The 25,484-nt window shown below is 45.3% G+C and overlaps 1 protein-coding gene across 1 annotated transcript in view; it reads left to right on the top strand.

The window, feature by feature from the left end:
- Nucleotides 1–1,876: 1,876 nt before the first annotated feature.
- Nucleotides 1,877–25,484, top strand: part of PLCD4 (phospholipase C delta 4) — a 148,495-nt gene continuing 124,887 nt past the window's right edge. Inside the window, exon 1 of the mRNA XM_082260122.1 lies at nt 1,877–1,969. The gene's annotated coding sequence lies outside the window, so the exon portion shown is untranslated. The remainder of the gene's footprint in view (nt 1,970–25,484) is intronic.

Raw genomic sequence — 25,484 nt, 5'->3', positions numbered from 1 at the left:
GCATATATATATATATGCATATATATATATATATATATATATATATATATATATATATATATACGCATATATATATATATATACACCGGTGTATATATATATATATATATATATATATATATATATATATATATATATATATATATGCATGCATATATATATATATATATATATATATATATATATATATATATATATATATATATATAATATAATATAAAGTGTGTTTTGTGTTTTGTGCAACTTTTTTTTTTTTTTTTTGAATTTCCCTCCCTAGTTCCGCTCCCATGCAGCATTGCTGCTGCAGGGAACGGAACTAGGAAGTGATCGCACCGACGGAGGGACGGAGGAGCGGCGGGACTCTCGGCTGGCGGTCGCAGCAATGAGAGATCATCGCTGGATCGCCAGGATAAGGTAAGAGAAGCTCCGCTGCGCTCTCTGCAATCCACCCCGAGCGTGACTCGGGGTTACCGATCCTGCAATGAAAAATCAACCCCGAGTCACGCTCGGGATTACCGCTAAGGTGGTTAATAACAAACATGTTATGCTTACCTGTTCTGTGAAGGGGTTTTGCACAGAGTGGCCCGGATCCTCCTCTTTTTGATTCCCCCGCCGCGCTCCTGGCCCCTCCCCCCTCCCCCCTGTAGAGTGCCCCCACAGCAAGCATCTTGCTATGGGGGCACCCAAGCCGAGTTGCAGCTCCGTGTGTCCAATCAGACCCATAGCTATGGACCGGGCCCTCCTCTCTCTCCTGATTGGCTAACTAAATTTGACATTGAGCCAATGGTGCCGCTGCTGTGTCTCAGCCAATCAGGAGTATGATTCCCAGATGGCTGAGGGACTTGTGGACATCGCTGGATAGAGATGGGGCTCAGGTAAGTATTAGGAGAGGTTGCTGCACACTGAAGGCTTTTTATTTTAATGCGTAGAATGTATTAGGATAAAAATCCTTCTGCCTTTACAACTCCTTTAAGGCTTATGAATGTGTGTAATTTTTAATACATAAAAATTATTGCCGATAGGACTTTGAAAGAGTTGTGTCACATAGATTTTTACCCCATTTTATAAAATATTACATCCTTAAGAGCCGGTTCACATTTGTGCGATCACAGAGATCGCATGTAATTCGGAGCGCACTGCTCCTAAAATTACATGCGATCTCTGTTCGGTGCAAATTCAGCCATACAGTTTGTATGGCTGAATTTGCAACGCAATCGCACTGAAACACGCACAGGACCCATTTTTTTGGTCCGCAGCAGAATCGGATCGCATGCTGGTTTCCAATTCTGTGCGAACTTTCAGATCGCACTGCGATATGCGATCTGATCTGGGGGTGTCGTTAACTTTTTTTAATTGACACCCCCAGCATATTGCATATGGCAGTGTGAACTGCCAAGGGTGCGGATGCGATGCGGGAACACGCTGTATATTTGCAGCGCTCCCGCATCGCAGAAATGTGAACCGTCACTTATTATTTATGAAGATTAAAAAAATAAGGTGCAAAATACAAGTAGCCATATAATCAAGAGGTAAAAAATGTAAACATTTATGTCTTTGACACTTTCAGATACAAATCATTTCATTTTGAATTTTAATTTTATTTTATAAATAAAGAGTATTAAAAAAAAAAAAAAAAACTTTCCAGATCTCTATAAAATGCCTGTTATCAATGATAGGATTAATAGTAACAATACCACGGGCCGGCAGACCCAGGCGATAGAGGGTCAGTAATTGGAGAAGGGAGACGGTCTGCGCTGGGCTGGCAGCAGACATCTGAGAATATGTCTTTAAGAATGGATAGGGAGAGCAGACAAGGAATGGGCAGGGCTGGATGGGGAGTTTATAGTGTGTCCTTCCCATCCTCTTACACAGTGTACTGGAGAGAGTCGCAGGCTGCGAACCAGGGAGCTGTCCTCCTATGCTGTGCTAAGGAGCTGCTGGACCGCCTGGAAGCATGACCCTGACCCAGGTACCCCTACACCATACACTTACTGCTCTAGGGATCACTGGGTGACAATAGGGATCCTAGTCTATTGTTATCTGACTCTGAGCGCCTACTCTAGAATAGAATAATATATTCCTGAATGATTTAAAACCTAAAATGCATCCTACAATTTCTACTACTGTCATTATTAATATTGGTAATAGTATGTTTTATGATATGTAAACAGGGAAAGATAATACAGCAACAAAAGGATAGTTTAATAAACACCAAAGGATACAAAGTACAATAGAACAACAGAAAAAATAACAATAGAAATTACATCTATGTCCAAATTTGTCATTTTCTTTCCTTTAAAGGTTTTATCGCTTTTAGTGCCGGTTCACATATATGCGATGCGGGAACCCTGCGAATCCACTGCGGGTTCCCGCATCGCATTCAACTCGCAGGCAGTTCACACTGCCATATGCGAATCGCTGGGGGTGTGTCAGTACAAAGGTAACGACACCCCCAGATCAGTTCGCATATTGCAGAACGAACTGTCAGTTCAGGCATGAATCGGATTACATAGGTGTGAACACCCTTGCGATCTGATTCTGGTGCGGACCCAAAAAAGGGTCCTGTGTGAGTTGTGTCCGAATGGGATGCGAATTCAGCCATACAATCTGTATGGCTGAATTCACAATGCACAGACATCGCGTGCGATTTTCAGGGCAGTGCGCTGCGAATCGGATGAAATGTCTGACATTGCTATAGTGTGATCAGGGACTTAAAACCTACATTGGCTTCTCATGCAAGACACTGAGGGGTTGATTTACTAAAGGCAAATAGACTGAGCACTTTTTTTTTTTTTCCTTACATGTGATTGGGTATTCTTTGCAAAGTGAACCTTTATCTCATTTATTAAGCTCTGGAGCAATTGCACTTTACAAAGTTGCCAGTCTATTTGCCTTTAGTTAATCAACCCCACCAAGCACCTAGCCCACTTCTCCCAAACTATATCTCCCCCACCATGCACACGTGAGCTAAAAAAAATGCTGCTTTTTCAGGCATTTGAGCATTTTTTTTCTGCCTCTATTGCAGTGCTGTCATTTCAGACATGAATCGGATGCGGATCGCATAGGTGTGAACACCCATGCGATCTAAATTCTGCTGTGGACCCAAAAAAGGGTCCTGTGCGAGTTGTAGCCGAATCCGATGCAAATTCAGCCATACAATCTGTATGGCTGAATTTGCATTGCACAGACATCGCATGTGATTTTCAGAGCAGTGCGCCCCGAATCACATGCGATGTCTGTCATCCCACATATGTGAACCCGGGACTTAAGGTCTACAAGGTACATACCATCACCTGGGTCCTTTAACACCATACTACACATAAAAACTCAATGCAACACATTGAAAAGGCACGCACGTTGCATTTCTATGCACATTGCATGTGCTTTCATGTCATCCATTGTGAAGTGATAGGTCCCTGAAAGGGTCAAAATACCAACAATGTATTTGTATTTTTTTTTATTTATTTTTTTACTATTTACAATTATTTATTTATTTATTTATTCTGTTTATACTATTTACATTTATTTATTTATTTATTCTGTTTATACTATTTACCTTTGTTTATTTATTTATTTATTTATTCTGTTTATACTATTTACATTTATTTATTTATTTATTTATTTATTCTGTTTATACTATTTACATTTATTTATTTATTTAATTATTCTGTTTATACTATTTACATTTATTTATTTAATTATTCTGTTTATACTATTTACATTTATTTATTTATTTATTCTGTTTATACTATTTACATTTATTTATTTATTCTGTTTATTGAATTTTTCACAAGGCAATACAAAAACAATTATTTTTGATATCTCTAATTTCAGTCGCATTGAATTGTAAAGCACTAAGCAAACTGTTGGCGCTATATAAATCCTGTATAATAGTAATAATAATCATTTACATGCATTCATGTATGTGGCATTAAAATGCAGACAAGTTGTATTTTTAAGCAATGCATGTGTGGTGTAAATGAAGAACCGCATTGTTGCCCTTGCAGTGACCTGCGTTAATCATGTTCAGAAAATTGCAGGTCACTGTACATGTTGTGAATGAGCCTGAAAATTCCAGTAGATTATTGCAACAATATTATACATGCTGTATGTTTTTACAATATATTATAGTGTAAAACGTTGGCTTGGGGTGATGGAGTTGAGGAGGAGCAGAGTAGGGACTCAGTGTTGAATCTGAGAAGCCAACGTAGGGACCTGGTGTATCACACGATCGCATGGAAGTGTGCGGGGGATAGGAGGTACTGTATCTCTGGACTATACAAAGTGTATCCAACTTAGTAACATTTTCTTTTACAAATTTTTTATTGATTTTAAGGTACACTAGTAACCAGTAATATAGGAAAGTTCAATAGATTATTGCAACAAAGTTATACATAAGATTACAATATATTATAATAGTGCAAAAGGTCAATATGTGGTGGAGGCACCTGCATTGTTGGGTCTGGTGTCTCTCATCTTCCTCTTGACAATACCCCACAGATTCTCTATAGGGTTTAGGTCAGGCAAGTTTACTGTCCAAAAAGGGAAGGAAGGGATACCATGATCATGTGACCAGGTATTGGTACTTTTGGCAGTGTGGGCAGGTGCCAAGTCCTGCTGGAAAATAAAATCAGCATCTCCATAAAGCTGGTCAGCAGCTTATCTTCATTGTTGGGTCTAGTGTCTCTCATCTTCCTCTTGACAATACCCCACAGATTCTCTATGGGGTTTAGGTCAGGCAAGTTTGCTGGCCAATCAAGCACAGTGATACCATGGTCATTAACCGTTGACCGTACTGCGGCAAAGTGGTTCGTTATCGTCCAGCGATGTAGTACTACGTCGCTGGACTCCTCCCCCTGTAGGCGGCGCGCCGCCGGAGGCGCGCTCCCTCCCGTAGGCGGCCGCCGGAGGCGCGCTCCCTCTGTTATCAGTCACAGTGGGAGTCGGGCCAGGGGAGGAGCGGCGCCGATCGCCGCTGCTCTTCCCTGATCGTTGGGGAATCTAGTTTGGAGATCCGCCCGCTTGTGTAAAGATAGATATCACCTGTAATACGAAAAAAAAAAAAAATCCAATAGATTATTAAAATAATGTATGCAGTATATATTATTTCTAACTGTGCAAAAGGTGGACTTGGGGTAAGGTCCCTTTCACATCGGGTGCTTCCATGAAGCGGGATACGCTTGCTCAGCGGTAAGATCTCTCTGCTGATCCCCGCTGAGCAGGCAGATGACAGGTCCGTGTTGCTATGCAGAGCGGACACAGCCAACTTTCTGTGTAGGGGGCAATTGGATGGAAACGGAACGCCTGTCCATTTCCATTATATTCCATCCGATCCGCCAGACGGATGGGGAATAGGTCCCCCATCTGTCAGTTTTTGGCGGACAGGATGGGATCAGATAGCAGTGGGCCGCTAACATCTGCCGCTCCATAGAAGAGACTGGAGGGTCGATAAGGTCCGCCTAAAATAAAGTGACAGACGGGCCCTGATTGGATCGCCTGTGTGAAAGGGGCCTAAGGCTTCATGCACACTGTATTCTATTGCCGCCTTTTTCTTCTACAGGAGTTTAGAAGCACCAAATGTGCGGTAAAATAGCCATGTTTTTGCATGAGCCTTCATGCGCCTTTATGCTGATTCACGCATCTAGTGTTAATGCAGTCTATTGGCCAGAATTCTGGCCATTAGAATTAGTGCTGATGCCGATATTTTGGTCATCGCATATTTTCGTACATTTAAAAAAAAAAAATTTTTATTTTTTTTTTATTTTTGACAGATACTCTTGTGGAGGGATCTGGGGCCAAACCCCTCCTCTGCACTTAAAAGCATTCAAAATGACAAGTTTGGCTGTTTTGAATGCTGTCATTTTTTTAATTTGGCGCAGAGTACTCGGAAGGGATGTCATAACATCGCTTCCGGGTTTTTACATGGGGACCCCGATCAGAGCCGGATGTGGCTTTGATCGGGTTTTCTGCTCTGCAGCCGTGCAGGATGGTTGCCCGGGTCTCCCGGTGGGACAGGGAGACCCAGGCAAGCCGCGGAAGGCGGCGGAAGGGGGGGCGCCCCTCCCGCTCCTTGTAATGACAGCCGAGTGGCTTCTCAGCCGCATCGGTTGTCATTACAAGACAGCCGACCGTCGGCTATGGACGCCGGTATCGGGGTGATGCCTCTAGCTGCAGACATCACTCCGGTACAGCACTTTCCCGAAATATCGGCAATATCGGTAACCTCCGGGGCCGATTCCGATATATCGGGGAAAGTGCATATCGGCCCTCTATATATTAGGTTTGCCAATAATCGGTCGATCCCTAATTAGAATGCATTAACACAGGACCATGGCGAAACGTGCCTAGTGTTAATGCGTGTTTATGTGTTTTAAGGTGCTTTTGATCATTTTTTATACTCTCCTCACGCTCCTCTCCTAAATGCACTAGTGATTTTTTTTTTTTTTTGTCAGCCTCTAAACGCCTCTGCCTCTAAATCCCTCTGAATGTCTATGTGTTCATGAACATATAGGTCAACATTCAGGGATGTTTAGAGGCAGAAAAAAAAAGATCAAATGCCTGTAAAAGCAGCATTTTTTAGCTCAAGTGTGCATGGTTGGGGCAGTGCCGGGACAAGGCCATCTAGAGCCCAGGGCGAATAAGCCAAATTGCACCCCCCCCCCCCCCCCCAAGACATATGAGCATTACGGATCTTTGAAAAATCACCTCTCCTACCACACCTCCCCAAATGTCCCCTCCAAGAATAATTTTTATCCCTGCCGCCCCCCAAACTGCCCCTCCCAATGCAAATCCCTTTCCCCCAACCTCCTTGTGGTGCCCCACCTTACATGATACCCCAGTGCCCAGGGCAACCGTCCCTCCTGCCGACCCCTTGTCCCAGCACTGGGTGGGGGGATATAGTTTAGGAGAAGTGGGGTAGGTGCTCGGTGAGGTTGATTTACTAAAGGCAAATAGACTGTGCACTTTGTAAAGTTGCAGTTGCTCCAGAGCTTAGTAAATGAGCTAAAGGTTCACTTTGCAAAGAATACCCAATCACATGCAAGGAAAATAAAAAAAAGCAAAGTGCTCAGTCTTTTTGCCTTTAGTAAATCAACCCCTCAGTGTCTTGCATGTGAATCCAATGTAGGTTTTAACCACTTGCCGACTGCCTAACGCCGATCTACGTCGGCAGTCAGCCCCTCACAGGCAAAGTGACGTAGGGCTACGTCACTAGCTTGTGAGGGTCTAGGGAGCGAGCGCGCGCCCCCGGAGGCGCGCTCCCGCTCCCGCGTGGTCACGGACCCCCCCGCGCGTGTGACCGGCGGACCCGATGTCCGCCGGTCACTCGGCGATCGGCGGGGGAGAGGGAGAATGTCAGGCAGCTTGTGTAAACAAGCCACCTGTCATTCTCCTTGCTGTTAGGATACTGATCACTCGGATCTAGTATGTAGATCCATTGATCAGTGTCCATACAGCTCAAGCCCCAGCCAATCACAGTAGAAAGCACGCCCCTAGGGATACACACAGCCCCTCCCTTCCAAATAAAGTTAACCCCTTCACTACCAGTGTATTTTTACAGTAACAGTGCATATATATAGCACTGATTACTGTAGAAATGTCACTGGTAACCCCAAAAGTGTCAAAAATGTCAGTCAAGGGTCCGATCTGTCCGCCCCAATGTCGCAGTACCGCAAAAAAAATCGCAGATCGCCGCCATTACACGTTAAAAAAAAAAACAACAAAAATGACAGAAATCTTTCCCTTTGTTAGTAAACGCGATAACTTTTGCGCAAACCAATCAAAATACGCTTTTTGCGATTTTTTTTACCAAACATAGGTAGCATAAAACAAATTGGCCGAAAAAGTAAAAAAATTTTGATTTTTAAATTTTTTTTTTGGGGAATTTCATATAAAAAAATGTGAAAAATATTGCTATTTTTGCAAAATTGACGCTCTTTTTTTGTTTATAGCGCGTGATCAAAAAATCGCACAGGTGATCAAATACCACCAAAAGAAAGCTCTGTTTGTGGGAAAAAAAGGACGCCAAATTCGTTTAGGTACAGCGTCGCACGACCGCGCAATTGTCCGTTAAAGTCACGCAGTGCCGAATCGCAAAATACCCCCTGGTCGGAATGGGGGTAAAATCTTCCGGGGCTTAAGTGGTTAAGTCCCGGTTCACACTATAGCAATGTCAAACATCGTATGTGATTCGCAGCGCACTGCCCTGCAAATCGCATGCGATGTCTGTGCGTTGCAAATTCAGCCATACAGATTGTCCAACTTTGTAACATTTTCTCTATATTGTTCTTTAAATATTTTACATATTTTGGTATTTTTATGGAGGAAATGCAAATAAAACTTTTAGACCCGGTTCACACTACTCCGACTTGTCAGGCAACTTGGTCGCCTGACAAGTAGCGTTCCATTCTGTGCAATGGAACCATTCTAATCAGAGCGTCTCAAGTCGCTCCGACTTAGAAAAAGGTTCCTGCAGTACTTCTGGGCGAAGTGGGGGCGACTTGCATTGACTTCTATTATTAGAAGTCGTTTGCAAGCCGCGATGAAGTTGTGCTGCACGGGCGACTTTGAGTCGCCCTGGTGTGAACCGACTCTTAGGCCTATATAGGATCATCTTCTAAAAATGCATCGGCCTATTCATTAAGGAAGAAAGCAATATGTAGCATCTTAACCAATCAGAATTCATCTCTCCTCCAATACCTTCTATTCCTGATTCGGTTTATTTTTTCTTCTTTGTTTCCCTCTCTATACATGGGTTACAATGCATTCTCTGTTACATTGTTAGTGCTGCCTTGGTATCTGGGTTAAGGAGAGATAAGTCGTTCATCCAACTGCGTGACCTCCATGGCTGTATGGAAAACAGATTTAAACCGTGAACCTAAGTTTGAGGTTTGGCAGGGAGCCCGAGACTCAGTCACCTGTCAGGAAACTTGCTCAGGGATGTACTTTATGTAATATGCTGCGAAGTCTCATGGTCGATGGTATACTATTACCAAATACACATGCTCTGCCCTTTTCTCCAGGGTTATTCTGATTGGATGATGGAAGTCAGCAGAGCTCTCCCTTATTTACTAAGCTCTGGAGCAACTGCACTTTCCAAAGTGCAGTCTATTTACCTTTAGTAAATCAACCCCTTAGTGTCCCCAATGGAAGATTTTCCCTCTATTACTTTTCTGGGGACAACCCAAAATTTGGGATCTTCTTTTACTTTCATTTTTTTATAAAACGGTAAACCTGACAAATAGAGAGGGTGAATCTCCCTAATGGGGGCAAAGACAGCAATACAAAACTTACAGGGGTTCTAATCCCTCTCCATTCTATCCAAAACTGAAAAAAACACTTGTGCAACTTGTCATGCAACTTCAGAGTTGCACGACAAGTCGTTCCCCATGTTTTCCAAATAACCCATTCATATATGCGCAACTTCATAGTAGTTCATACACTACTTTGGTCCAACTTTCGTGCAACTTGAGGGCCATAGACTTCAATGTTAACCCTCAGAAGTTGCATGAAAGTCATACCTGAAGGTTATACAATGCAACTTGTGTGCAACAGTTGTCCATTATCACTGGTCAAAGCCAAAATTGTATCCAGGTTGCACCCAGCCAAAGTTGCGTTAAAGTTGCACTTCAAAGTCAGTGCAACTTTTGGAGTCATACAAGTGCGAATGGAGCCTTAAGGTCACCATGCAATCTGGCCACACAACCGATTTAGGATTTACCAAAATTATGTAATATCAGGACCTACCTAATTTATCCAATCAAGCAGCCCTTGCAGTATATTGTTGTTGGTAGATCTAAAGGAGACTGGGTTTAATTTTCTAAAACTGGAGAGTGCAAAATCTGGTGCAGCTCTGCATAGAAACCAATCAGTTTCCAGGTTTATTTTGTCAAAGCTTAAATAAACAAGCTGAAGTTAGAAGCTGATTGGCTACCATGTACAGCTGCACCACATTTTGCACTCCTCTGTTTTAGTAAATCAACTGATTGTCCAATCAGATTGTAGGGTGTATGGTGAGCATCAGCCGTGCTGGGCTTGGCAACAGGTTCAGTTAGGACTCATTCTTGGTGGAGGTAAACGAGGCATACACGCAGCGTGCGCAAACAGCGGCATACACGCAGCGTGCGCAAACAGCGGCATACACGCAGCGTGCGCAAACAGCGGCATACACGCAGCGTGCGCAAACAGCGGCATACACGCAGCGTGCGCAAACAGCGGCATACACGCAGCGTGCACAAACAGCGGCATACACGCAGCATGCGCAAACAGCGGCATACACGCTGCGTGCACAAACAGCGGCATACACGCAGCGTGTGCAAACAGCGGCATACACACCGCGTGCGCAAACAGCGGCATACACACCGCGTGCGCAAACAGCGAAGAGTGTAAGATCTGTACTCCATAAAAATGAATGGCTGGCTCTGCTGCTGTTCATTTGTAACCAATCATCTGAGTGGTTAGAAGAGAACAGAGCCTCTGACCGACCATAGAGGCAGACAGAGTGCTTCCAGGGACAGCGTTTTTGCAGCGTTTCTGCCCACAGCTAATTGGTCGGTTTGTAAGTGGACAAAGTACAGATTGCAGCTGTATGCAGAGCATGCGTTTAGCGGCCTGTGAACCCAATGGATTGTCCACACGCCAGCCTCCCATGTGAATGGAGCCCCATAGGCCGCTCGCTCCAGCTACACATACTCACCTTGTCTTTGATCCTCAGCTGCTCCATTTGGTTGCCAGAAGTTAAGACAAATGCCCAGATATGGGGGAGCTCTCCTACCTGACACCCCTGGAGCTTGGTTACTGGATGCTCAACCAACCAGCATCATGGCTTACATGGGGCTCCTTCAGGCCCCATTTACATCTGAGCTGCCAGGTTGCTATTTTTTTTTGCATGATTTTTTGGTGCGTAAGGGTCCTTTCACATGGGGCGAACCGTTTTTTGATCCGCTCCAGCACTTTTTTTTTTTTTTACGGACATGGATGACACTTGTGTCACCCGGTCCGTATGTCTCATCCGTTTGCAGGTGATAAACGGAGATAATGTATGTCAATTGGATTGCGGATGTCAGCGGATGACACCGCTGACATCCGTTTTTGCGTCCGTTCCGTTTTTTTAAACGGAAGAAAAATAGGGTTCTGTTCCGTTACAAAAAACTGAACTAATAGGAAAGGATGCAGATCAGATGTCAGCAGTGTCATCCGCTGACATCAGCAATCCCATTGGGATGAAAAACGGACATACGGAACGCCCGTGTGAAAGGACCCTTAATGGAGCAGCATCATTCATTTTGTGCCAAAGTCGCATCCAAGTTGCACCCATCCAAAGTTGCGTCAAAGTTGCACCAAAGTTGCACTCCAAAGTCAGCGCAACTTTGGAGTCATACAAGTGTGAAAGGGGCCTTACATAATTTTGGTAAATCCTAAATCAGTTGTGTGGCCAGATTGCATGGTGACCTTAAGATTCCATTATTACATGTATGACACTTTGTGAGTCAGGAACCTTTTTTTAAAATAAACAAATAAATAAATAATCTGCAATAAATTAAATTAAATGATGAATATGGTCCTTAATATTTCAAGAAGGTTACTCAGCAGCCCCTGAACACAATGGGATTGGTTTACTAAGAACAAATAGACTGTACACTCCAGAGCTTAGTAAATGAGGCAAAGCTTCACTTTGCCAAGAATACCCAATCATGCGAAAGGAAGTCAGCGGAGCTTCTCCACATTTACTCTGTTACTCTAACTAAGGCCCGTTTCACACTTGTATGACTCCAAAGTTGACACGACTTTGGAGTGCAACTTTGGTGCAACTTTGACGCAACTTTGGCTGGTTGCAACTTGGATATGACTTTGGCTTTGACCAGTGATAATGGACAGCTGTTGCACACAAGTTACATTGTATAACATTCAGGTATTACTGAAAGTTGGACCAAAGTATTGCATGAACTACTTTGAAGTTGCTGCAACTTAAAGTTGTAGTCAGGGAACCAAAAGAGCAAAATTATACCATTTAGCCAGTGCTTTAAGTGCGCCGGTACGCACCGGTACTCAGTACCGCCACTTCTTCAAAAAGCTTTTGCGAGTACCGCCACCTCTCCCTGCGCCCAGAACGTCATTTTAGCGTTCCGGTATGCAGGGCCGATCCATCCACACTGATGAAAAGGGGGGGGCGCCGTTCTGCAGACACACACGAGTCACGTCACACACCGCTCTGCCTCTGCTCCTGTGTATCAGTGACGTCATACGCCCGGCCCGCCGCCCCAGCATTCAAAGCGGAGGAGGAACTTATTCCTCCGCGCGCCTAAACAGTGTGCTCCATCCCCCACCTCCTCCAGCAGTGCCCTGCGCGGTGTGGACTCCTGACTGACACTGAGACAGTAAAGCCTGGCTGCCGCTCCTTGTCACCTCACAGTGCCCTAGCTGCCTGCCTCCTGCCACCACATCACCTGCCTGGCCTGCCACCTGCCACCACATCACCTGCCTGGCCTGCCACCTGCCACCACAGCACCTGCCTGGCCTGCCACCACAGCACCTGCCTGGCCTGCCACCACAGCACCTGCCTGCCGCCTGCCACCTGCCACCACAGCACCTGCCTGGCCTGTCACCTGCCACCACATCACCTGCCTGGCCTGCCACCTGCCACCACAGCACCTGCCTGGCCTGCCACCACAGCACCTGCCTGCCGCCTGCCACCTGTCACCACATCACCTGCCTGGCCTGCCACCACATCTCCTGCCTGGCCTGCCACCTGCCACCACAGCACCTGCCTGCCGCCTGCCACCACAGCACCTGCCTGCCGCCTGCCATCACAGCACCTGCCTGCCGCCTGCCACCACAGCACCTGCCTGCCGCCTGCCACCTGCCACCACATCACCTGCTTGGCCTGCCACCTGCCACCACATCACCTGCCTGGCCTGCCACCTGCCACCACAGCACCTGCCTGGCCTGCCACCACAGCACCTGCCTGGCCTGCCACCACAGCACCTGCCTGCCGCCTGCCACCTGCCACCACAGCACCTGCCTGGCCTGTCACCTGCCACCACATCACCTGCCTGGCCTGCCACCTGCCACCACAGCACCTGCCTGGCCTGCCACCACAGCACCTGCCTGCCGCCTGCCACCTGTCACCACATCACCTGCCTGGCCTGCCACCACATCTCCTGCCTGGCCTGCCACCTGCCACCACAGCACCTGCCTGCCGCCTGCCACCACAGCACCTGCCTGCCGCCTGCCATCACAGCACCTGCCTGCCGCCTGCCACCACAGCACCTGCCTGCCGCCTGCCACCTGCCACCACATCACCTGCTTGGCCTGCCACCACATCACCTGCCTGGCCTGCCACCTGCCACCACAGCACCTGCCTGGCCTGCCACCACAGCACCTGCCTGCCACCTGCCACCTGCCACCTGCCACCACAGCACCTGCCTGGCCTGTCACCTGCCACCACATCACCTGCCTGGCCTGCCACCTGCCACCACATCACCTGCCTGGCCTGCCACCTGCCACCACAGCACCTGCCTGGCCTGCCACCACAGCACCTGCCTGCCACCTGCCACCACAGCACCTGCCTGCCACCTGCCACCACAGCACCTGCCTGGCCTGCCACCACAGCACCTGCCTGCCACCTGCCACCACAGCACCTGCCTGGCCTGCCACCACAGCACCTGCCTGCCGCCTGCCACCTGCCACCACAGCACCTGCCTGCAACCACAGCACCTGCCTGGCCTGTCAGTGCCATCCTTCCTGCCACCACCACCAGCACAAAACATCAGGTGAGTTACCAGGCCCAAAACTAACCTGGCTTAAGTCGCAAATGCACATCTGGCAGTTCACACTGCCATATGCGATACGCAGGGGGTGTCAATTAAATGTTAACGACACCCCCAGTTTGATCGCATATTGCAGTGGGATCTGACAGTTCGCACAGGATCAGATCGCACAAGTGTGAACCACTGTGCGATCCGATCCTGATGCGGCTGTAAAAAAGGGTCATGTGCGAGTTTGGTGCGAATATAGTGCGAATTCAGCCATACAAAAGTGTATGGCTGAACTCGCATCCGCACATCTGATCGCATGTAATGAAGGAGCAGTGCGCTCCGAATTACATGTGATCGCCGCAAAATCGCCGCAAAATAGAGTACCGGCACCTCTTTTGGGCCACTTAAAGCACTGCATTTAACAAAGTACGGTTGTAGCGTGCCGAAACCGTGGTTCGGGCAGGCCTGTAAAAAAAGAGGGCTCACCAAGATGGAATTATTGAAAAAGGGGGAGTGGTGGGAGGGGTACCCAGTGACGTCAGCCCAGCGAGGAGGGCAGCCTGTCCTTAAATAGGCCGGCTCTTCCCCTCCCACAACTGCAGGCTCCGCCTGCCCATTTGTGGTCAGGGAACCAAAAGAGTGAAATTATACCATTTACCAAAGTACGGTTCTAGCATGCCGAAACCGTGGTTCGGGCAGGCCTGTAAATAAAGAGGGCAAAGTATAAGCGTAACCAAAACAACCTTGCCCCTCCGGTGACCGGTTAATTTCTGTATTAACCTCCCTGGCGGTATGATTCTTTCGGATTTTAGGTGCTGATTGCGGTACAATTATTTTGCATGTAATTCTAACTTTCTCCATTTATAGACAATTTGTCTTACCGGCTTTTGGAGATACTTTTATAACCCTTTCCAGCTTTATGCAAGTCAACAATTCTTAATCGTAGGTCTTCTGAGAGCTCTTTTGTGCGAGGCATCATTCACATCAGGCAATGCTTCTTGTGAAAAGCAAACCCAGAACTGGTGTGTGTTTTTTATAGGGCAGGGCAGCTGTAACCAACACCTCCAATCTCATCTCATTGATTGGACATCTCACTCCATTTAGCTCTTGGAGATGTCATTAGTCTAGGGCATGGGTGTCCAACCTTTTGGCTTCTCTGGGCCACATTGAGTGTAGAGGAATTTTCTCGGGCCGCATATAAAATATATACTATTAGTTAAAGTATATAAGTAATAAAACGCTGCCGCGCCCTTCCCGTGCTGCCGCACCCCCCCTCCAGCACTAATTTTACACAACTAGTGGATGATCCCCTCCGAGGCTGCCTCTGTGGCCGTGCCCACGACTCAACTTCCTTCCTCCCCAGCAAAAAAAATAAATTGTCAGGGGGCAGTGGGCCGCATTGCCTGCGGTTCCGGGCCGCAGGTTGGACATGCCTGGTCTAGGGGGTTCACATACTTTTTCCACCTGCACCGTGAATGTTTACATGGTGTGTTCAATAAAAACATGGCAACATTTCATTCTCTGTGTGTTATTAGTTTAAGCAGACAGTGATTGTCTATTGTTGTGACTTAGATGATGATCAGATCACATTTTATGGCCAATTTGTGCAGAAATCCATATCATTCCAAAGGACTCACATACTTTTTTTTGCAGCTATATATATATATATATATATATATATATATACTGTGTATATATATATATATATATATATATATGTATAAAAAGTACAGTAAAACTGCAGGAAAGAGCACTGGGGGGCAAACTAATATAATTGTATTTTATTTTGTAATGAAATCAGTGTGTTTGGTGTGTTTTACTTTTCAAATTTGCCGCCGGTTCCACCCCCCTGCGAGCGCCACGTCGCAGGAGGCGGAAGTCGGGGCTCACAAGCATCGGGCGAAAGATCCGGCCCCCCTATGCAGAAGGGACACATCGCTGGATCCCGGTGACAAGGTAAGTATCCCTCTACAAGGATCCAGCGATGCTCCCTGACGGTACCCCGAGTGTGGCTCGTGGTTACCGCTTATGGTAGTGAAATCCCACCCCGAGCCACACTCGGGAATACCGCCAGGGAGGTTAATCAGTACAGTTGTTGTTCGAAAATACAATACAAATACACTACAACACATTACATCACTTCCAATTTTTTATTCTGTCATACAAGAATTTTCATAATTTTAGTAAACTCGTCCAATAATCTCATCGTGTGTATCAGGCATTAGGGGATTATTTACTAAAACCGGAGAGTGCAAAAGTGGTGCAGCTGTGCATAGAAACCAATCAGCTTCCAGATTTTCTTGTCAAAGCTTAACCACTTCAATACAGGGCCACTTTCACCCCCTTCCTGCCCAGGCCAATTTTCAGCTTTCAGCGCTGTCACATTTTGAATGACAATTGTGCGGTCATGCTACACTGTACTTATATGACATTTTTATCATTTTTTTCCACACAAATAGAGCTTTCTCTTGGTGGTATTTAATCACTGCTGGGTTTTTTAGTTTTTTACTAAAAAAAAAGAAAATTTTGAAAAAAAAAAAGTTTTTCTTATTTTCTGTCAGTAAATTTTGAAAATAAGTAATTTTTCTCCTTCAATGATGTGCGCTGATGAGGCGGCAATGATGTGCACTGATAGGCTGCACTGACGGGCACTGATAGCCTGCACTGATGGGCACAGATGAGGTGGCACTTATGGGCACTGATGAGGAGGTACTCATTTGCCGCACTGATAGGTGGCACTGATAGGTGGCACTGATGAGCACTGATAGGCAGCACTGATAGGCCGCACTGATGGGCACTGAAAGGCGGCACTGACAGGTGGCACTGATGGGCACTCACTGGTAGCACTGATGGGCATTGACGGGTGGCATTGATGGGCACTGGCGGGCAGCACTGATGGGCACCGATGGGCGGCACTGATGGGCACTGATGGGCAGCACAGATGAGCAGGCACTGATGGGCACTGACTGACAGCACTATGGGCACTGATTGTGGGCACTGATGGCCATTGGCTGGGGTGACTTATGGGTACTTTTTTTTCTCTACTGTATTTAGGGCACTGATGATCAGTGCCCTGATTACCTGTCCTAGACTCCCCTTTGAGGAGGAGCCACTGATCGGCTCTCCTCGCCACACACTCTGACAGTGTGAAGCGGGGAGAGCTGATAAACGTCACTTCCTCATTTACATGTGACCGACTGTGATTGGACACAGCCGATCACTTGGGTAAAGAGCCACGTCATTGGCTCTTTACTAAGATCGGGGATGCGCCGTGTCCTAGGAACATGGGGCGGGCGCGCAAGAGTGGCCGTTCTGGGGTACCGTCATATGACGTCATCCCAGAACAGAGCCGCACCGCTCCGCTCCGCCGTCATTTGCTGGTGGGCAGGCAGCAAGTGGTTAAAGGAGGTGTAAAGTCAGAGAGTTTTTTTTTTTATCTTAATGCATTCTATGCATTAGGATAAAAAGCCTTCTGTGTGCAGCAGCCATCCCAGTCCCCCTAATACTTACCTGAGCCCCATCTCTGTAAAGCAATGTCCACGAGTCCCTCGACTTTCTCCCTCCTGATTGGCTATGACACAACTGTGGCGCCATTGGCTCCCGCTGCTGTCATTTAAAGTCAGTTAGCCAATCAGGAGAGAGAGGGGGCGGGCCGAACCACAGCTCCGTGTCTGAATGGACACACGGAGCTGCAGCTTGGCTCGGGTTCCCCCATAGCAAGCTGCTTGCTGTGGGGGGGGGGGGGCACTTGACAGGAGGGAGGGGCCAGGAGCACCAATGAGGAACCCAAGAAGAGGAGGATCCAGGCTGCTCTGTGCAAAACCAACTGCACAGAGGAGGGAAGTATAATTTGTTTGTTATTTAAAAAAATAAAAATAAAAAAAAAAACAAGACTTTAAATTCACTTTAAAGTGATTGTAAAGCTTTAATTTTTATTTTTCATTAAAATAACAAACATGTTATACTTACCTCCTCTTTGTAGTTGGTTTTGCACAGAGCAGCCCGGATCCTCCCTCGGGTCCCACGCCGCCGCTCCTCCCTCCTGTCATGCAGCTTGCTATGGGGGCACCCGAGCTGAGCCGCTCCTCTCTGTGTCCATTCACACATGGAGCTGCGGTTTAGCCCTGCCCCATCCGTCTCCTGATTGGTTCACTGGCTGTGTTTGGGCAATGGCTCCCGCTGCTGCCAATAGCCTATCAGGGGTGTGAGTCACCGGAGGCGCAAGGCTTTCGTGGATATTGCTGGATCCAAACGGGGGCTTGGGTAAGTATTGGGGGGGGGGAGCTTCTGCAAACAGAAGTTTTTTTTTACCTTAATGCATAGAATGCACGAATGTAAAAAAAAACCTTGAGCCTTTACAACCACTTTAATTGAAGTTTAAAGGGTAACTCCACTTTTGTGGGGGAAAAAAATAGCAAAAAAGAAATAAACAATATAGCGTATACAATGTTGACACAAATCATATTGTAATTGAATGTTATTAAAAATGACCTTTCCTTTTCAATCTGCCGCTGTTGTCATTTTCTGAAAATGCAATATGGCCGCTTGGAGCTGTTCTGTACACAGAATATATACTGACCACACCCCCAGAAACATCATTTCCTGCTTGTGTGATTGGCTCACCAATTTTCCCAGAAGTCTGCACTAAGATACAAGTCAGATTTCTGGCATCCCCTGCAACACAAATGTCATTATTGGTGAGATACTCCCAATAGGAACACGTCTAAAGGGATGCAGGCCCAGCAGCTTTCCTCATTAGAGCCCTGCAGCTGCCACAGCTGATTGATAATTATGAAACCACTCCCATTAGACCCACTCAGCACAGAGGAACAAACAATGATTTCTTCAGAATGACAAAAGGTAGGAATCTGCAACAAAGTTTGTTATAATCACTGCAATGTACAGAGATCACCCGGAGGGGAATGTTTTATTCTCAACAAAAGTGGAGTTACACTTTAAGTTAGAAGCTGATTGGCTACCATTCACAGCTGCACTGGATTCTGAGTGCTCCGGTTTTGGTAAATCTCCTGCACAGTCCTTCCTCTGGGAGTCGGGGGCAGTTGGCAGACACACAGACATAAAATAGGCGTACTTTATTGCTCAGTGCATATATTAATGAAATGAGCACTTTGATGGTTAGAAATGTATCCGCTCCGCACCAAGCTAATCCAGCAAATGATAGATTTGGCAACTATGTGACAGTAATATCCCAGCGAAACAAAACATTTCCAATCTGCAATGTAGATCGCTAGGGAATTATGATTCTGTAAGAGTTTCTATAGATAAATGGAGGCGGGTTCACAGTCAGGGTTCTGAGGACACTGCGCATAACGGAGGGGGTGGCTAATACCACAAGAAATCGCATCAGAATTGATCATGACATTTCTTGCTGCACCGGAAGACCCTGTGACAGCTCCCATCTCTCTCCATCTTCCCGCAGTTGTTACTAATCACATTGCCTTGGTTGATGCAGGGTGTGGTCTGCTGTCTCTTCCCAGAAGATATACAGTCCTGTACTAACAGCATGTACTGTATATATTGATGGAGAACATCTCTGTGATTTTTCTAATTGCATATAGAGAATGGTCTACTGGTTTAATCACTTAAGGACCAGGCCTATTTCTGACACATGTTGTTTACAAGTTAAAATTATGATTTTTTTTGCTGGAAAATGACTTAGAACCCCCAGACATTATATATATATATATATATATATATATATATATATATATATATATATATATATATATATATATATTTTTTATTTATTTATTTATTTATTTTTTTAGCAAAATGGCGGTCGTTGGTATATTTTTGGTCACGCGGTAATTGCGCAGCGGTCTTTAAAATTAAATTTTTGGGGAAAAAATAAATTTCACTGCATTTAAAAAAAAAAAAAACTAAACAGTAAAGTTAGCCCGATTTTTATCTATAATGTTAAAGATAATGTTCTGCTGAGTAAATAGATACCCAAAATGAATTAGAACCCCCAAACATTATATATTTATATATATATATATATATATATATATATATAGATATATAATTATTTATTTTTTTAGCAAAATGGGGGTCGTTGCAATATTTTTTGTCACACGGTAATTGCTCAGCGGTCTTTAACCACTTAAGCCCCAGCCCTATTTCGGACACTTTTTGTTTACAAGTTAAAGCCAGTATTTTTTCCTAGAAAACTACTTAGAACCCCCAAACATTATATATATATATATATATTTTTTAGCAAAGACTCTGGAGAATAAAATGTTGGTCATTGCAAAATTTTTTTGTCACGCGGTATTTGCGCAGCGGTCTTTAAAACGCCGTTTTTTTTGGGAAAAAATTTGAAAAATCACATTTCACTGCATTTAAAAAATACTAAACAGTAAAGTTAGCCCATTTTTTTTTGTAAATTGTGAAAGATGTTGTCACGCCGAGTAAATAGATACCCAACATGTTACGGTTTAAAATTGCGCCCCCCCCGTGGGATGGCGACAAACTACGGTCAATAGAGATCTCAATCTGCGACGATTTAAATTTATTTAACAGTTACCAGTTTAGAGTTAGAGTGTAGCTCTTTTTTTAAAAAAATTGCCCACGCTCTGGCGATCGCGGCGATACCTCACATGTGTGGTTTGAACAGTGATTTCATTCGCGGCTCGACTTGCGTATACGTTTTTTTTTGTGCGCGAGCTAACGGTGACGGGGGCGGCTAAATTTTATTTTTTTTTCCTATTTATTTTTTCTTTTTTTTTAACTTTATTACAGTTTTTTAAAAAAAAAAAAATCTGATCACTTTTATTGCTGTCACAAGCAATGTAAACATCCCTTGTGACAGCAATATGTAGTGACAGGTACACTTTATGGAGGGATCGAGGGTCTAAAAGACCCTAGACCCCTCCACTACACTTCCATGTATGCAAAACGCCGAAAACTGCGTTTTTGCATACAGCCATTTTTTAAATTTGCCGCCTTTTGCAGCACAGTAACCCAGAAGTGACGTCATGGACGCCGCCTCCGGGTTACGTCATCGGAGACCCGATCGATGCCGTTTCCGGCATTTATCGGGACTCCATCCAGCCGGCGGACGTGCCGGCTGGGTGCTCAGGGCTCCCGGTGGGACGGGAGCCCCGAGCAAAGCCACGGAAGGTGGCGGGAGGGGGGGGACGTCCCCTCCAGCTCACCCGGGTAATGATCGAGCGGCTCCCGAGCCGTATCGGTCGTTACCGACGGAAAGCCGACCGTCGGCTTTAAACCACGGTACCGGGATGATGCCTCTAGCTAGAGGCATCATCCCGGTATAACCACTCAAAGTTACCCAACGTACGGGTACATCGATATGCGGTAAGTGGTTAAAATGCAATTATTTGGGAAAAAATACAATTCCCTGCATTTATAAAAAAAGCGAAACAGTAAAGTTAGCCCAATTTTTATCTATAATGTTAAAGATAATGTTATGCTGAGTAAATAGATACCCAAAATGAATTAGAATCCACAAACATTATATATCTATATCTATATATATATAATTATTTATTTTTTTAGCAAAATGGCGGTCACTGCAATATTTTTTGTAACGCGGTAATTGCACAGCGGTCTTTCAAACGCAATTTTTTGGAAACAAAATACATTTCACTGCATTTAAAAACAAAAACGAAACAGTACAGTTAGCCCAATTTTTATCTATAATGTTAAAGATAATGTTATGTATCTACGAGTAAATAGATACCCAACATGTCATGTTTCAAAATCGCGCACGCTCGTGTAATGTCGACAAACATTGGTACTTAAAAATCTCCATAGACGACATTTTAGAAATTTCTACAGGTTACCATTTTGAAGTTACAGAGGAGGTCTAGGGCTGGAATGATTGCTCTCACGCTAACGATTGTGGCGATACCTCACATGTGTGGTTTAAACACTGTTTACATATGTGGGTGCGATTTGTGGTTGTGGGGGTCTGGGGTTTATTGTAATCTGAAAGCCCCCTTTAATAAGGGTGCCCCCAGATTCTGACCCCCCCCCCCCATGTGAATAAGTATGGGGTACATAGTACCCCTACCCATTCACCCAAAAAGTGAATAAAGACAGTACAAGCGTTTTTGACAATTCCATAATTAAGAAAAACAATGTCCCCCCATTGTAGATCCATCGTCAAGCACATCACCCGCCACCACCGCGTGACCCGGCAATAAAAAAAAAAAGCTTCGCTCGCGACAAACAATCCTGTGGTTTGCCTGCTCTGCTGTGTGACTTTTTTTAAATAGCGAAGGGGCGGGGCCACCTGGCGACATCACCTGGTGGCACCAACCCCTGTGATCTTCCGAGAGACCGGTCCCTGGTGCCATTGAGGTTGAAGACCACTGACCTAGTACAATTAACCATTAATAATAGAGAAAACCAAGGAGCAAGTAGCTCCAAACCTGAGCATGCTGTAAAAAAAGAAAGCAGAAAGAAAGAGGAAGTTGGAAAAGAGAAGAGTGAAAGCGGCTGGAGTATCTCTGCCCACCCCATCTGGTCTTAGTAATCCCCTGAGAGATATTGGGGTTGATTTACTAAAGACAAGTAGACTGTGCACTTTGCAAAGTGCAGTTGCTACAGAGTTTAGTAAATGAGCAAAAGCTCTTTTAAACTAGGTGTTTGGGGGGGGGATCAGAGGTAGTGCCAGTTAGTAGTGATCATAGGAAGCTATTATGGGGGTCAACAGTGACAATATAACCGTAACGACATGAGCAGACAAACCACAAACCAAGCAGGAATAAACTTAATAATAAATCACTATCAACTCCTACAACACTAAGAGGGGGGTATACTATACACAAATGCCAGGAGCCTAAAATGGAAGAATTGGAACTGTTTATACATGAGGAGGACATTGACCTGGTGGGAATAACAGAAACTTGGTTTGACCCATCACATGACTGGCTGGCAAATATTGAAGGGTATTCTGTGTATTGGAAAGACAGGGAAGGCAAAAAAGGGGAAGGGATATGTCTCTATATTAAAAATAACGTAAGGATGGTAGAGAGGAGTGACATTATGGAAAGGACGAGGGAGGAGGTGGAATCCATGTGGCTAGAACTCCATAAGGAAGAAGTAAGAAGGGAGAAGTTAATAGTGGGGGTATGTTATAGGCCCCCCCAACCAAAGGGAGGAGGTAGAGCTGGAATTTCTATCACAGTTGGGAATAGCGGAAAAGCAGGGACAAGTCATCATATTGGGGGACATCAATTATCCCGATATTGACAGGGAAGAAGGGACAGCTCATTCACTAAAGGCCCGTCTTTTCATGAATGTCTTACAGGACAACTACATGTCTCAGATGGTGGATTCTCCTACTAGAAAGAATGCATTGCTAGATTTATTAATTACAAACGTATGGGCCTAATCTCAGATGTAGAAGTACGGGACAACTTGGGGTTCTAGCGATCACAGGAGGATCACATTTAGAGTAAACTATAGGACAACAAGGCACGAGGGGAACATAAGGACCCTAAACTTCGGAAGGGCAAATTTTCCTAAAATGTGCTCAATAACAGAGAACATAAATTGGGACGTAACCCTAGGAACATTGAACATGGAGGAAAAATGGGAATGCTTTAGAAACATATTAAACAAAAGCATCTCACAGTGCATTCCAATGGGAAATAAATATAGAAGAGCCAAGGTCAAACCAGGGTGGCTAAACCGTAATGTAAAAATGCTTATTAGAGAGAAAAAAATGGCCTTTAAGAAATATAAATCGGAGGGGACTTTATCGGCTTTCCTCCAATACAAGGAATCTAACAAGAAATGTAAAAAAAAAATCAGGACAGCTAAAAATTACTTTGAGAAACACATAGCAGAGGAGAGTAAAAAAAACCCTAAGAAATTCTTTAAATACATTAATAGCAAAAAAGCGAGGTCATTGCACACATAATTAACAATGATGGGAGGATGGTTACTCAGGACACAGAGAAGGCAACTGTGCTAAATACTTTCTTCTCCTCTGTTTTTACACATGAAAATGAGGGGTATACCGACTAGGGATGCACCGAAATTTCGGCCGCCAAAATTATCGGCCGAAAATGGGCCTATCCCATTTCGGCCGATAATGGGTTAACAATGCCAAAATTAATGGCCGCCGTGAGGAAGGAGGAGGGTGCAGCGCAGGCTTTAAAAGTCCCGCCTCTCAATGACGTCCCTACTACTATGATCTGTGTATGAATGAAGTGTCATAACTATGTGAGCCTTCACTTCCCTGTCAGGCATGTATCTCCTCTGACAGGGAAGTGAAGGCTCACATAATTATAGTTATTAGCGGCCGCTCGCCCCGCCCTCCCGCCCGGTGTCAGGTAAGTTAATTCACACACAGTTCCGCTGACAGTGAAGGCTCACCACATAGTTATATCTATTAGCGGCCGCTCGCCCACCCTCCCGCCCGGTGTGTCACTTCATTCATACACAGATCATAGTAGTGACATCACCGGGAGGCGGGCCGCCGGCCAGAGGCGTTTCTTTTGAATGAAGGACACCGGAGGAGCACTCAGCAGAGTGACAGTAAGGATGCTGAGGCAGGGGGGAAGGACGCTGAGGTGGGGGCGCTGAGGCGGGGGGGACGCTGAGGCGGGGGGGGGGGCGCTGAGGCAGTGGGGGGGATGGGGGGGAAGCTGAGGCGAGCTTACCATTGGTATTAGTATTATGCAGCATGAGGGGGTTAATGTATTGCCACTGCTGGTCACTGATGCATTAGTGACCGACCAGTGTCAGTTAATTAACCCCTTTGTGCTGCATTAGTGCAACCAGTATCAGTGCAACCAGTGTTAATTTACACTGATACTGGTTGCACTAATGCAGCACAAAGGGGTTAATTAACTGCCACTGGTCGGTCATTAATAGATGAGTGACCAGCAGTGACAATACATTAACCCCCTCATGCTGCAAAATACAAATACCATTGGTAATTAAATTAACCGCTTGCCAACCCATCACAGTACATATACTGTGACAGGGTGGCAGCGACAGGTGTACGTCGCTGCCTGTTTTTGGTGTATGCCCCTGTTCTATCTATTTTAACATTTTTTTGGGGAAAAAGTCATTTTCGGTTTCGGTTTTCGGCCAAGGGCATCCTGCATTTTCGGTTTCGGCCCAGAATTTTCATTTTGGTGCATTCCTAATACCGACCATGACAGTATGGTTAGCAGCACATCCCAAGACTTGCCGCAGTGGCTAACAGAGGGTGAAATCAAGGAAAGACTTGATCACATTAACATTAATAAATCACCAGGACTGGATGGCTTGCACCCGAGAGTACTCAAGGAACTCAGTAGGGTTATATGTAGACTGTTGTTCCTAATCTTCGCAGACAGTATATTGACAGGAACTGTACCAGGTGACTAGAGGAAAGCTAATGTGACACCAATATTCATAAAAGGGCGGAGGGATATTCTGGGAAACTATAGGCCGGTCAGCCTGACATCAATTGTATGTAAATTTTTGGAAGGGATGATAAGGGACTATATCCAAGAATTTGCTCAGGACAACAGTATCATCAATAGTAATCAGCACGGGTTCACAAAAGGACATTCTTGACAAACCAATCTGTTAACATTTTACGAGGAGGTGAGCTGTGAGCTAGATAGGGGGAGACCTTTGGATGTGGTGTATCTGGATTTTGCTAAGGCATTCAACACAGTTCCCCACAAATGCTTAATCTGCAAACTAAGGTCTGCAGGCATCGACCACAAGGTTTGTTCT

This window comes from Pelophylax lessonae (assembly GCF_965119305.1).
Source record: "Pelophylax lessonae genome assembly, chromosome: 6".
Lineage (NCBI taxonomy): Eukaryota > Metazoa > Chordata > Amphibia > Anura > Ranidae > Pelophylax > Pelophylax lessonae.
Note: the sequence above shows the minus strand (reverse complement) of the source record. Positions and strands in the feature narration are given on the sequence as shown.